A 13,036-nucleotide genomic window follows, 5' to 3' on the forward strand; every position below is an offset into this window, starting at 1 on the left:
CCCGAATAGCATTCTCATTCTGTTTCGTAGGGCCCAGGTAGAACCCTGGAAGAACCCTGGAATTAAAGAGATGTACCCAGAGCTGGAGGTTCTTCATATTCATAGCTATTTCTTTGATGCTCTTGAAGGCATTCCAAGCCGCTCTTTTCCTCCTGGGCAACTCAGGTGCCAGGTCATTCGTCGTGTTGAGTTCTCAACCTAGGTACACACAACTGTTACATTTGGAGATGTTTGTTTGTTTCAGAGCAAATGGAACATCAGAATGAGACCATTAATTAAAATCTTAAAATTTAATTAACACATATAAGAAAAAATTCTTTTAACCCTCACTATGATTATTATTGTTATTTTCCTTCTTTTATTTCATAGGTAGCTATTGCTTGTTGATTGTGCAATTGGCAAAATATGAGATATTTACTATTCAAAGATGATAAAGAAGAATACTTGTAACTACCAAAACATTTGGGAATATTATTTTCTAAGGCTCAAAGTTTTAAGATCTACTTGATGAGGGATTTTATGTGCTTGATTCATTATAATGAAACTCATATCTGCTACACTTCTTGAGATAGAGTAGACTTCCATAAATATTTATTAAATAGCTAATGAATATAAATTTTATCAACATAATGTCTGGGATCTAGAGCTTTTAGGGTCCAACTGTTTGTTTCAGTCCAGTGAGTACTGGTACTACCAACTGAATGAGAGAAGAATGTATTTTTGTGGAGGAGAGCAGTGTTAAAAAATGTATTTATCAAGGAAAATATTTCTGGGTAATCTCTTCATTTGAAAATATGACAGAAGTCACAAAGTCATTCTTAATATCCATGTGCCTCTCCATTCCTCTGGGAATATTCAATCTCTGACGTCTTTAGGGAGTGGATGGTATAGGAGTGAGTGGATCTACAAGAGGTTATGGCAGTGCTGAAGATCATCTTGGAGGTATGAGGCAGGAAAATCCCTGGTAACGTCATAAGTGTAGCTGTCCTCTTAGTGGGACTCACTGTCAATAGCACATTTTCTACATCTGGAAAAATAAGTATCAATGGGATGAGAGAGAGACAGAGAGAGAGACAGACACAGAGAGAGAGAGAGACAGACAGACAGACTTAAAGAGAGCAAGAGAGAGAGAAATGTAGTTCTCATATGAACTTAGGGGCATAGATTAAACCCATCTGATATTTCTTGACAGAGAATTAGAAGGATATAATCTATCCCACTTGAGTTTCTCTTCCTACAGTCAAACATACCAACACTCTCACACTCTCCTCATGAGGAATCATCCGTTGGAGCACAGCTGCTATTAGTCACTGCATGAAGAGAAACAGTAACAAAAGAAGGAGAAGAGAGGAATGTTTCTGCAAAGGATATTTAATGAAATTTAAATTTAAAAGATTTAAATGGGACACAGAAAGTGCAAGTTTGTTCCCCTAAGAGCAGAAATTGTCAACAAGTTACAGAAGTATTCACTTGTCATCAGAGGGCATCTGGAACCTGGTGAAAGAGTTGGAGGTTTGACTTGGTGTCAGTTATTGGAAAAAGAACAGTTTTATGTCTCACTCCAGTAAATTGAGAATCCTAATCAATCTGAAAGAGGAAGAGAGAGAGAGAGATGCTGCTGATGAGATGCTTACAGCTAGCAGGGTGAAAAAGAAACATTTCAGCATGAGGTGAGTGCAGTTCTATCAGGATACAGCAGCTTCAGGGGAACTCAGAATCTTTACACTGAGACTGGGGAGATACAGGAAGATTTCCGGAGAAGACAGCATGGTGAACGAAAATTTTAAGGATGAGTAAAAGTTAGCCAGGCAAAGAACGTGGGGGAGTGCATTCAGGGCAGTTAAGCAGCATGAGTTAAAGCAGAGAGCTGTGAAACAGCATGGTGTGTGAGGAAAGCAGCAAGTCATTTGATTCTAAGTGCAGAAAGCAAGAAACAGGACATGGCAAGAGAGAAGGTGAGCAAGTTAGGTCATGGAGGGCTGTACATATTCTGTGGCAAGGTGTGAGGCTTTAACGGGCAACAGGACTCCCCAGAAGGGCTCTAAAGCAGACAAGTGGCACAGTCAGATCTTATTTTAGATGGTATCCAATGGTAATCCCTTGGAATAGGAATGGGAAGAAGAGGTTTTACAGGCAAATATAGTTAAGGCATTCTTTATTAAGGGCAGAATCTAGGAAGATTTAATCTAAAGGGACGGTAGCACAGATTGAGAGAAGATTATAGATGTGGAAACAATTTAGGAGAAATTTTATTAGGAAATTTCTTGGAAATAGGGTGAGTAAAATAGAGAATTTTTAGTGCATCTCAAATATTGTATCTGAGCAATTTAATGGGAAAGCTCATACCCTGTTTGAGTTACTTCTGAAAATACCCATTAGGCAGTTGGGTATATAAACCTGGGCATAGATATTGACATGAGAGATATACAAAGGAAAGTCATAACCTTAGTAGGTAGTTACAATTACACCAGGCGAAAGAGTCTTTGGGGAATTATATAGAGTGGTAATGACATAGGGCAATGTTGAGGTATTTTAAAAGTGGGTAGAAAAATAAGGGCTTCCCAGTGAATATTGAAAAGACAAATCAAAGAGAAAAAATCATTTTCTAATAACAAATTTAAAAAATGGTGATATTGTGGTCACTGTACTACCAGGTTTCAAAAGCAAAATAGAAAAAAAGGAATAAGCACCAGATCTATAATTAGAGTCAATTGTTACTCTGATTAAACAACCTTGGTAAAGTGATAGAGCCAGTGTAAAAGTGAGTTAAAGGTGATGAAGAAAGGGTGGGAAGTAGGGAGAAACATATTAATTAAGAAACACTTGAAATGGAAAAGAGGAATCCACTGATGGCAAAGGAGTGCAAATGTTAATTAAGCATCATCTCATTTTTTTCAGGGACAGGGAAAAAGTTGCTTATTGATGTTTTATATCTTAAAGGTAGGGAAATACTTAAGTCAAAGGGAGAAGGAAAGTAAGCAACTGATGGAAATCATGGTAGCCATTGACAAAATAAAGAACAGATATTTAGAAAATGAAGGGTAGATGCATACAGTCTCCTAGAAGGCAAAGGTAGGTACTGAGATTCTGAAGATGATGGGGGGAGGGGCTATAATTTATCTCTTTTTTTCAATATTATTTGTTTATTTTATTTTTTTTATTAGTGAAACACCTTGAGGTACAGTTATAAACTTACAAATTTTTGTGCTTGGGTTTCAGTTATACAATGATGAAGTACCCATCCCTCCACCAGTGCCCATCCTCCACCAGCACGGGTCCCAGCATCCCTCCCACCCCCCATATGCCCTATCCCACCCTGTCTCTATGGCAGGGCATTCCCCCTTGTTCTCTCTCTCTTCTTTTGGGTCCTGTGTTTTGCAAGAGAGGCATTGAGTGGCAAACATGTTCAGTCCATATTCTACTTTCAACATGCATCTCCCACCCTGGGAGGATCCTCACAACACCTTTTATTTGGTGCTCTCTACTCTATCTGAGCTAAGGATGCACATTTTTCAATATAGATGCTTAGTTCTTAAGACTGCTGTTACCTTGAAGGTAATGTTAGAACAGCTATCAAAAGAAGTGGAAAAGAGGGTTGATCAAGGAGGCAGAAGACTGGCAAAACATAAAAATATTACCTATGGTTGAATATAAATGTCTACATGACTACATGGATGGCTAAACTGTGGTCTTTCTCTAGAAAGGTTGAGCACCAGCATTGTAAAACAGATGGAGGTGAGTTCAGGGCTATAATCAAGATCAGTTGATGTCTGGAACTGTAAAAAGGTGTAAGGTACAGTGTGTCTTAGAGAACTAATAGCTAAGTAAGGAGAACTAGGAGGGAGACTAAGCAAAACTTGGCAAGTCTTGATCAGTTGAGGAAAGGTAAGGAAAGATCGTGAAACTGGTTATATCCATAAAGCTGTTTAGCAATCGTAGGAATGAAATGGTAGGAATGAGACTGTGAGAGATATCTGTAAATCAACTCCAGATGTAGACACAGTTTACTTTAATTTCTATGTATGACCATTGACTGTGTTGAATTGCTTCATGCCAACTTTTTTTTAACCAAATAAACCCAAAGAAAAAACTGCAACAAGATGGAGAGGTTAAATGAGTTTTCTAAATTGAAAGCACTAGCAGATTCTAGAGCTAGAAATTGATTTCTGGTTTTTGGGATGCCAAAACTTCCGGGGTTTTGTTTTTGTTTTTTTGCTGTCATTGTTCATTTTTTTTAAATACAATCTCTCTCAGTGAGTTGACTTTTCAAATATTGAAATAGCGGAAATGAACTTTTGATTGCACATGTTTGTATTGTAATCTGTACTGTTTGAACTGTTTAATTCTGATCATCAGTTTTAATTATGTTATTTTGTTTTGAATAGTTCATGCTCATTTGAGTCTAAATGTTTGATTTGGAAACATCTTCAGAGATGTGTCACTTTTATTCTTTAATTTTATATATCCCAGTAAAATTCTGTTCATGACGTGTGAGGCACATCAGTGGAATTTGTTCATTTCAGAATTATGCATTTTACTAGGTATAATTACAAGAAGTCAAAAGCAAATATTTTTAATTCAAATTAATTACATAGCATATTATTTATATTTTTCCAAATACCTTATTTACCTGAGTTGCCCCAATGCTTTCTTATTGGGCAGATATCTATGCTCTTTATAAAATCACAGACATTTATTACTAAGCTTATAGTAAATTCAAGATAATCAGAATTTCCTGTGGCTTAATAATATAGGACTGGACAAGAATTATTTTCCTCATGAAGGTGTCAGATGAGGCTTCATTAATGTACCATGTAAAGTTCTTAATATCAGTGCTATAATACACATTCAGTTTAACTGAAACTTTGTTTTCCAATTACTTCAAATCATCATCTCCAGAATTTATGTTTTCTTGCATATTTCTGTAACTGAGTTATTTTCAGAATTAGTTCCTATAATAGCATACTCCAGGTACAGAGGTGTTGAATACATTCTCCTTTTATTACAAAGTTAGGTTTGGTCTTGTTCATGACATGTTATTATATCCTGATGACTTTTTAGCAATTATTTCATACTGAATTGTAAGTTTTTAGTAAATTTTGGTAATGTGATCCCAGTAACCTATCAGAAAAACAAATGTTCTGAAACAACATTTTATTTTTTGCTTTTAGCCATTACAGTCCCCAATTTAAACAAACTCCTCTGTTTTATAAATTAAATTTCTTATAGAAAGAAAATGCAAAAACATGGCTAAGCCTTTAAGTATTAGGTCATTAAAAATCCATTCTTGCCTTCCTGCCCATAACTACATCTTTTTTTCAAATCTGTCACCCATTTCACTTAAGCACTTAGCTTCTCCTGTAATGAATGAGTTGGCATTTCATATTACCTTATTATCCTATAAAGCAAAATGCATACTCAATAACATTAACGGTAATTTCTCATAAAGACACATTATCGATCGGGGTGCTACCTGTAAGCATTGAAAATTGCAGCCTGCACACAGAGCCTTTCACATCTGGGCCTGAAGAATTAAAGAAAAATTAAATTTGACAGCAGTAAATTCACAGGCACAATCTAGGCCCCAATTTATATGCAAAATGAAATGCTTTATGAAAATTTCTTCTATTTTCTCACGGAGATTTGGGGAAAAGATTTCACTAGATGCTTCTCTCCTTAATATCCCTCTACTTAAACATTATACTGCAGTCACTGCAGACTCCCTTTGATGTATAAATAATCAAGTTAAATTATGTGCAGCAAGGAGACTAGTGCTCTGCCATTCTTATTTTACAAAGTAATTTCTACCCTAGAGGGTCAAATTTCCCTGACAAATTCTTAATTACTATGTTGCAACAGAAGCAGAATCTATTTGTGCATAAATCCGGGCATTCCCATGTGGCAAGTAACTAATATTACCAACCATTTCACTTGGCCTGTTCACTGAACTCCATAATTAGATAATACTTTTGATGATGGTACATTTGAAGTCTTAATCCATTTAATTTTTTATGAGATTTTTTTTATTTTAATAGGGATATGTTAGTGACCACTGCCTATTTAAAAATCATTAAAATTCTGTCCACAGCAGTAATAAAGATTAAAGATTACTAATATGGCATTCATAACCTTGCTGGTTTTCTAGAAATCCAGGGCTTAAGGTAAATGTTAAAGGTCATTTAATATGTTAGTCACTAATTATAATCCTGGGTAATAGGTTCCTTTTCTAATTATCATGGTATAAAAGTTCTATTGTTTGGATCTATGCTTCTGGTTTTCATATTTAGCTTTTTGGGGGGATCAGTAATCCCAGAATTAAGCTCCTGAACATTGATGAAAGTAGGTAATGCTTGATTATTAACTGGATAAAAGCTTATATTTAAATGCTGCATGATATCTTGCCTTGAAGTTACTAACAAAAGATGCAGCATCCTTTTACTAACACTAAGTTCAAGGAAAAGGACATTCTAAGATTAATGCACCATATTTTCATATCAAATCATGACATATTTAATAACAGCCTGTAGGTGCTCCCGCCAATATACTATAAAGAAAGTTTCAACAACTTAAAACATAAAGACTTTTTTTAAACGAGCTCATTTTTTATACCCTCTAAATTAATAATAGAGGCTCATAATTATCCAACTCATATGAAAATAAGTCATTAACTCCTTGTTTAAACTCACATATACTAGCTTGCACATAACACTCCCAAGATCGATAATTTGTCTGAAAATATCTAATTGTTTTCTCAACTCATGTTCTAGGATCACATTAAGTTAAAGTCATATAAAACTCATCAGATTTTTATCATCATTTTCTTATTTGTTTATTTCTTTGGGTGGGCACACACACCAATGCTTGGGGGAGGGGTCTGTTTCTGACTTGGTACTGGTACTGGGGAGATATTCTTCAAGATGTGGAGACTATTTGAAACCAGGATTATAGCACATGCTACAGTCTTTGGAATTGTCTCCCAGATTAAACATTCCTTTTTACAAAACCTAGGTCATCTTGATATTTTTCATGCATTTTCTGATCTTGAAATTGCTACTGATTTTAAAATTATTACATATATTCTCCATATGAATGTCCATAATTGGAGCTGTTTCACTAATGTATATTTTTCGCACACTTTAAAATGAATTTGTGGGCCAGAGCGATAGTACAGCGAGGAGGGCATTTGTCCAGCATGTGGCTGAGCCGTGTTCGATCCTGCCATCTCATATGGTCCCCCAAACACTACCAGGAGTGATTCCTTAGTGCAGAGCCAGGAGTAACCCCTGAGCATTGCTGGGTGTGACACAAAAAGAAGAAATAAATAAATAAATAAATAAATAAAATGAATTTGCATCTACTTCTTTAACCATATTCACCCTTTTGCCCTAAGTAAGTAAAGTAAAGGCCCTCCCGTTGATCATCGATTTGCTCGAGCGGGCCCAGTAACGTCTCCATTGGAGACTTTGTTGTTACTGTGTCTGGCATATCGAATACTCTCGGTAGCTTGCCGGGCTCTCCGAGAGGGGCAGAGGAATCGAACTCTGGTCGGCCATGTTGGCTGCGTGCGAGGCAGACGCCCTACCCGCTGTGCTATCGCTCCAGCCCTTTTGCCCTACTAATGAATTTTCAGACAAGCCACACATATGAGTGTTTCTATAATACCAGAACTTATTAAGAATGTTTATAATTTGATCAGTAGATTTGCATTGATTTATAACTGGTGCTGAATATTTCTGTTGTTTCAGGCTAAAATTCGTGCTATCATGTTTCCTATCATAAATTATTTCTCTACTGGTAATATTCATGCAGTAAATAAATTCATATATGTAAACTTACATGTGCATATGTGTATTTGTGTGATATGCCAAAAGGTTAAAAATGTACATCACTGTCCTCCCATTGTTCATCGATTTGCTCGAGCAGGCCCAGTAACGTCTCCATTGGAGATTTTGTTGTTACTGTGTTTGGCATATCGAATACATCACGGGTGGCTGGCCAGGCTCTGCCGTGCGGGCCAGATATTCTCGGTAACTTGCGGGGCTCTCCGAGAGGGGCGGAGGAATCGAACTCGGGTCGGCCATGTTGGCTGCTTGTAAGGCAAACGCCCTACCCGCTGTGCTATCGCTCCAGCCCCGAATATGAGATATAAAATATAAATTATCTGTAAAGTTTTGTTGTTAAATTTAAGCAGGAAGATACTCTGGGATAGAGAGAAATAGATGTTAAGAACAGCAATAGGGCATTTGCCTTGCACGCAGCCAGCCTGACCGAGCCAGGTTCGATTCTTCTGCCCCTCTCAGAGAGCCTGGCAAGCTACCGAGAGTATTCAATATGCCAAACACAGTAACAAGAAGTCTCACAATGGAGATGTTGCTGGGTCTGCTCGAGCAAATCGATGAACAACGAGAGGACGGTTATTATTTTTAAGATGGAAAAAGTTAAAGTTTATGTGCATAGAGTACGGTTCTCAGTGTGACTCAGGACAGGGACCAGAGTGATAATACAGAGGGTAGGGTGCTTGTAACTAACCCATGTTACATTCCTTGCACCCAATCTGGATTCCTTGGGCACAAAGTCAGCAGTGGGCTCTGAGCACCATGAGGTGTGGTTCGAAAGCAAAAATGAAAAAAAAAAGGTGATTGAATACAGAGATAAATTAATAATCACTTGAAACTAGTGGCTCCTAATTTAAACTGAGATAAAGAACCACATCAAGTTACAGAGGATGCACTGTAACTTAAGTGAAGAGAAGAACTTACAAGTGCTTAAACTTCTGTAGAGAGATGGTGGAAAAGCAAAAATGAAAGGGAAAAGTTGGTAGTATTTGTACAGAAATAGGTTCGTGAGATTGTCTGTGAACTACACATATATGATAATCCTTTTGACAAGGGGGAATGGGCAGATTAATGAGTTAAGTGATGTGTTTTTATTCAACACTATAGTCTTCCTTGAAGGAAATCAAGAGTAGCAAACGGGAAACTATGAAAAGTCATGCGACTGAGATAGATGTAAATCCTAGTGATAAAACCAAAGAGGAAGGGAAAGGTGGTCACTGCCACAATCTTGATTGTTGAGCAGACGTCTCAAGAAAGGCTGTGCCTTATGGCTTTGCAAAGACTGCAAAGCAGTCACCAAGGAAGTGTGTGCTGGCTCCAGTTGGTTTTCACACACAACAGGACAGGACTCCAAACCCCAATACGCCTTGCACTTGGGGTTATGATCAACTGTCCCAGCCTCAAGACATCAAATGATTCTGGAACAAGAATGCTTTGTGATAGCCTGCAGAGGCCAGGTTCAAACCCCCACCCCGAATTAATTTAGATATTGAAATGGATATAATACCAAATATTTAAACCCCAAATGTTATGGAAATATTTATTATTCACGGAAGAAGAACAATATTGGTTCCTAGTCAGGTCTCAAGTGACTTAACCAAGAGAGAAATGACTTTGTAGTTTATTTCAGATGAACCCTGACAGAAGTGATCCTTCAGCACAGAGCAAGGAGTAAGACCTGAACCAAGCTTTTATTTTGTGGGCCCAAAATTAAAGGAAAAGATGAAGAAAGGCTAGAATGAGTGTCTCTGTAGGACTGCAGAGGTAGGTGAGCCTTGTTTAAACCTTTCCAGATGGTTCCTAGAGAGAGAGAGAGGCACCAACTGGACAAGGTTTTCTGATGGTCTTGTCCCAAACTGGGATCTGAAAGCAGCCACCCAGTGAAACCTGAAATGCAGGCAGACGATTCAAAGAGGGCTCTGAGACTCCAGCTCATTGCGGCTGGCCCCACAAAGTCTGCAGCCAGTCTGGTTTTATAGACACAGCCCCCACTGTGAAGGGAATGGGGGAGGGAAACAGGGCAGAAGGTACTGGCCTGTCCCAGAAAGCTAATCCACACATTACTCCCTGTGCGGCCGAAAGGCGATGTCGTTATCCTCTCCTGTACTTATTTACCGACGTGCAGCGTCCACCCCAAGAGCTTCTCTGATTGGGGGGGGGGGGTGGAAAGAGGGGGGTTGGCAGAGGCAGATTCACCTCTACCTCTCCAGAGGTGGGGAAAGGGGAACGTTTGCTATCCCGATAGCTGTCAGCAATATTTGAGGGGGCTCTGCTCAGTAGAAGGCGGTTCCCCATCTGAAATTCTCAACCAAATAGGTGCTGATTTAACACACGGGCCAAAGGATGCAATGACACTCAGGCCCTGGAGTGCCGAGGGATTGGGCTTTGGGGGTGGGGTGGCTTCTGCTCCTCAGGGGCACTCCAGGAATAGATTCTGTGATTCTTGAGGTATCATGTGGTGGGAAGGACTGAATCGGGTTGTGCACATGTAACACATGTGCCTAATCAGTGTGCTATCTTCCGGCCTCTAGGTAGATTTTATATATAAATAAAATACTTGATTTTTTTTTGCAATTTAAATTCAAAGAGATAACTCTGAATAACTTTTGTGACAATAGGTGATGAATAGATAATAAAGATAAGTTAAATATAAACATAAGGTTCTGAAATAAAGGCCCTTAGAGTCATCCATAATAATGTTAGCAGTTAGAACACAGAATTTATTGCCAAAGTCAGACTTCATTTTCACAATTTATTTGACACATGTCTTGTTAGGAAAAATCCAGTCACCAGAGTTAGGTGGTTTTAATGCAGAAAATATACAAGTAAATACTTTGAGAATAAAAATCAGGAGACAATGAGTAACAATTTTACATAAATGTAGTTGTTACCTTTATTAAAAACTTGAAAATAGAATTCTTGTGCATAATGCTATAATCTTCTACTTAAGGGGAAGATAGTTTTATTTTTGAATTTGTTCTATATATTATATATTTTCCTTCCTGTTAAAATTGTTCTTCATAAGAGTAAACTTTTAGTCATTCCAAAATTTATGTGCACATCAAGGGCTACTACCCAGTTTATCTGCTTTCTTCAAAAACTTAGCTAAATTACCTGAATATCAATAATAGAAAAAGGAGTTTGAAATTGGTCAGAGTACACTTATTCTTTTCAGCGTCTTAACTAGAGGCATTTGATTCTTATATGTGATATCAGCATTTCATTTTCTTAAATTATATTTAATGAATGATTTAATATATATATTTGGTTCAACCATTTCTTGTTCTTATGAAACCATTTCTGAAATGTTATAGAGTTTTGGAGAATTCAGGAATATGTAATATTACCCAGAGTTTTAGATTTCTTATAGTTTAATTGTCTTTAAAAAGAACAAAACTGGATTCCACAGGACATCAAAAGGACGTGTGGCTGCCCACCTATAAGATGGTCAGACTTCTTCATCAAAACCCTGAACAAATGGTTTGAGGCTCTGCGTGTTCCTGGAGCGAGCAGATGCCATTAGACTACACTAGCACGCAACAGGGGCGAATGGAGATGCTACTGGCACCCACTCGAGCAAATCGACGATCAATGAGATGACAAGTGATACAAGCGATAGTTTCATTAAAAACAAAGAACATAAAGGGAGCGTGACCTTTCACCCTGGTCACCACAATGAAATTCACTCCAAATTTAGTTAGGTTTCTGAATCACCTATATATGTAGACAAGGGTTCTGTTCCTTTTTATAGCACTTGTTTTATGGGAATAGAAAACAATATATACAAGCAAAAGGTTTGAAATAAAATAGCCTGAAATGTGTCTCATACTCTCTCTTATAGACATGGTTGTGTACTACCAAGATTTATAAAGAAGATCCATCAAGTCGTACCATTTGCCTTTATTCAATATTTTCATCTTTGAGTTGAAAAGATAGGAAGGAATTAGATGTTTAAAAATTAAAATGTTTCTGTTATTTAAACTTCTATAGTTGTTCTTTTTTTTTCACATTGTTCAGTGTGACATAGGCAAAACTTTGTCCTAATTTCATGGAACAGACTTTTCATTTCTTTTCTATATATTTTATTGGAAATACTAAGGAGAGCTATAAACATTCTTGCGATAAAGATCTTTAATATAAAATGACCATTTTAGAATATGATCTTGTACCTATTTATCCACATACTTAATCACTTAATCACTTAACTTCCCGTTAGTCGTCGATTTGCTCGAGCGGGCGCCAGTAACGTCTCCATTTGTCCCTGTCGCGTGCTAGTGTAGCCCAATGGCATCTCTTCGCTCCGGGAACATGGAGGGCCTCAAACCGATCGTTCATGACCTTGACAAAGAAGTCTGACCATCTGGTAGGTGGGCGGCCACGCGGTCTCTTGACATCCCGTGGAATCCAATCAGTAACAGCTCTAGTCCAACGGTCGTCTTTAAATCTCATTACGTGACCAGCCCATCTGATTTTCGACACCTTGGCAAATGAGACAGCGTCCCTGATCCTTGATCGTCGACGGATGTCAGAACTCCGGATTCGTTCTCTCATTTGAGTGAAACGTGATATTCCAAGCATAGCTCTTTCTATTCTTCTTTGGGAGACCTGAATGGCGTTCTCATCTTGTTTGCGTAGGGCCCAGGTCTCTGAGGCATATGTTAATGCAGGAAGAACAGTGGAATCAAAGAGATGTGCCCGGAGCCGGAGGTTCTTCGTCCTCTTAGCTATTTCTTCGACGTTCTTGAAGGCGTTCCAAGCCCCTCTCTTCCTCCTGCGCAGCTCGGGTGCCAGGTCATTTGTCATGTTGACCTCTCGACCTAGGTACACATAGCTGTTGCATTCGGAGATGGTCGTTCCATTGAGAGCGAATGGGGCGTCAGGAACAAGGCTGTTTCTCATAAACATTGTCTTCGTAAGATTCAGCTGTAGTCCTACCTTTCCACACTCACGGTCAAAGTCGGCCAGCATTTGTGCCGCTTGGCTGATGTTTGGTGTTATTAAAACAATGTCATCAGCAAAGCGGAGGTGGTGTAGTTGCCGACCATCTATCTTCACTCCCATTCCTTCCCATTCAGTCGTCGCATGATGTTCTCGAGGGTGGCACTGAAGAGTTTTGGTGAAATGGTATCACCCTGCCGCACCCCTCTCTTGACATCAACGATCACTTCTTTGTAGAATGGTGAGATCCTGGTAGTGAATCC

This window comes from Sorex fumeus, unplaced genomic scaffold, assembly GCF_029834395.1.
Source record: "Sorex fumeus unplaced genomic scaffold, SorFum_2.1 ptg000100l, whole genome shotgun sequence".
NCBI lineage: Eukaryota > Metazoa > Chordata > Mammalia > Eulipotyphla > Soricidae > Sorex > Sorex fumeus.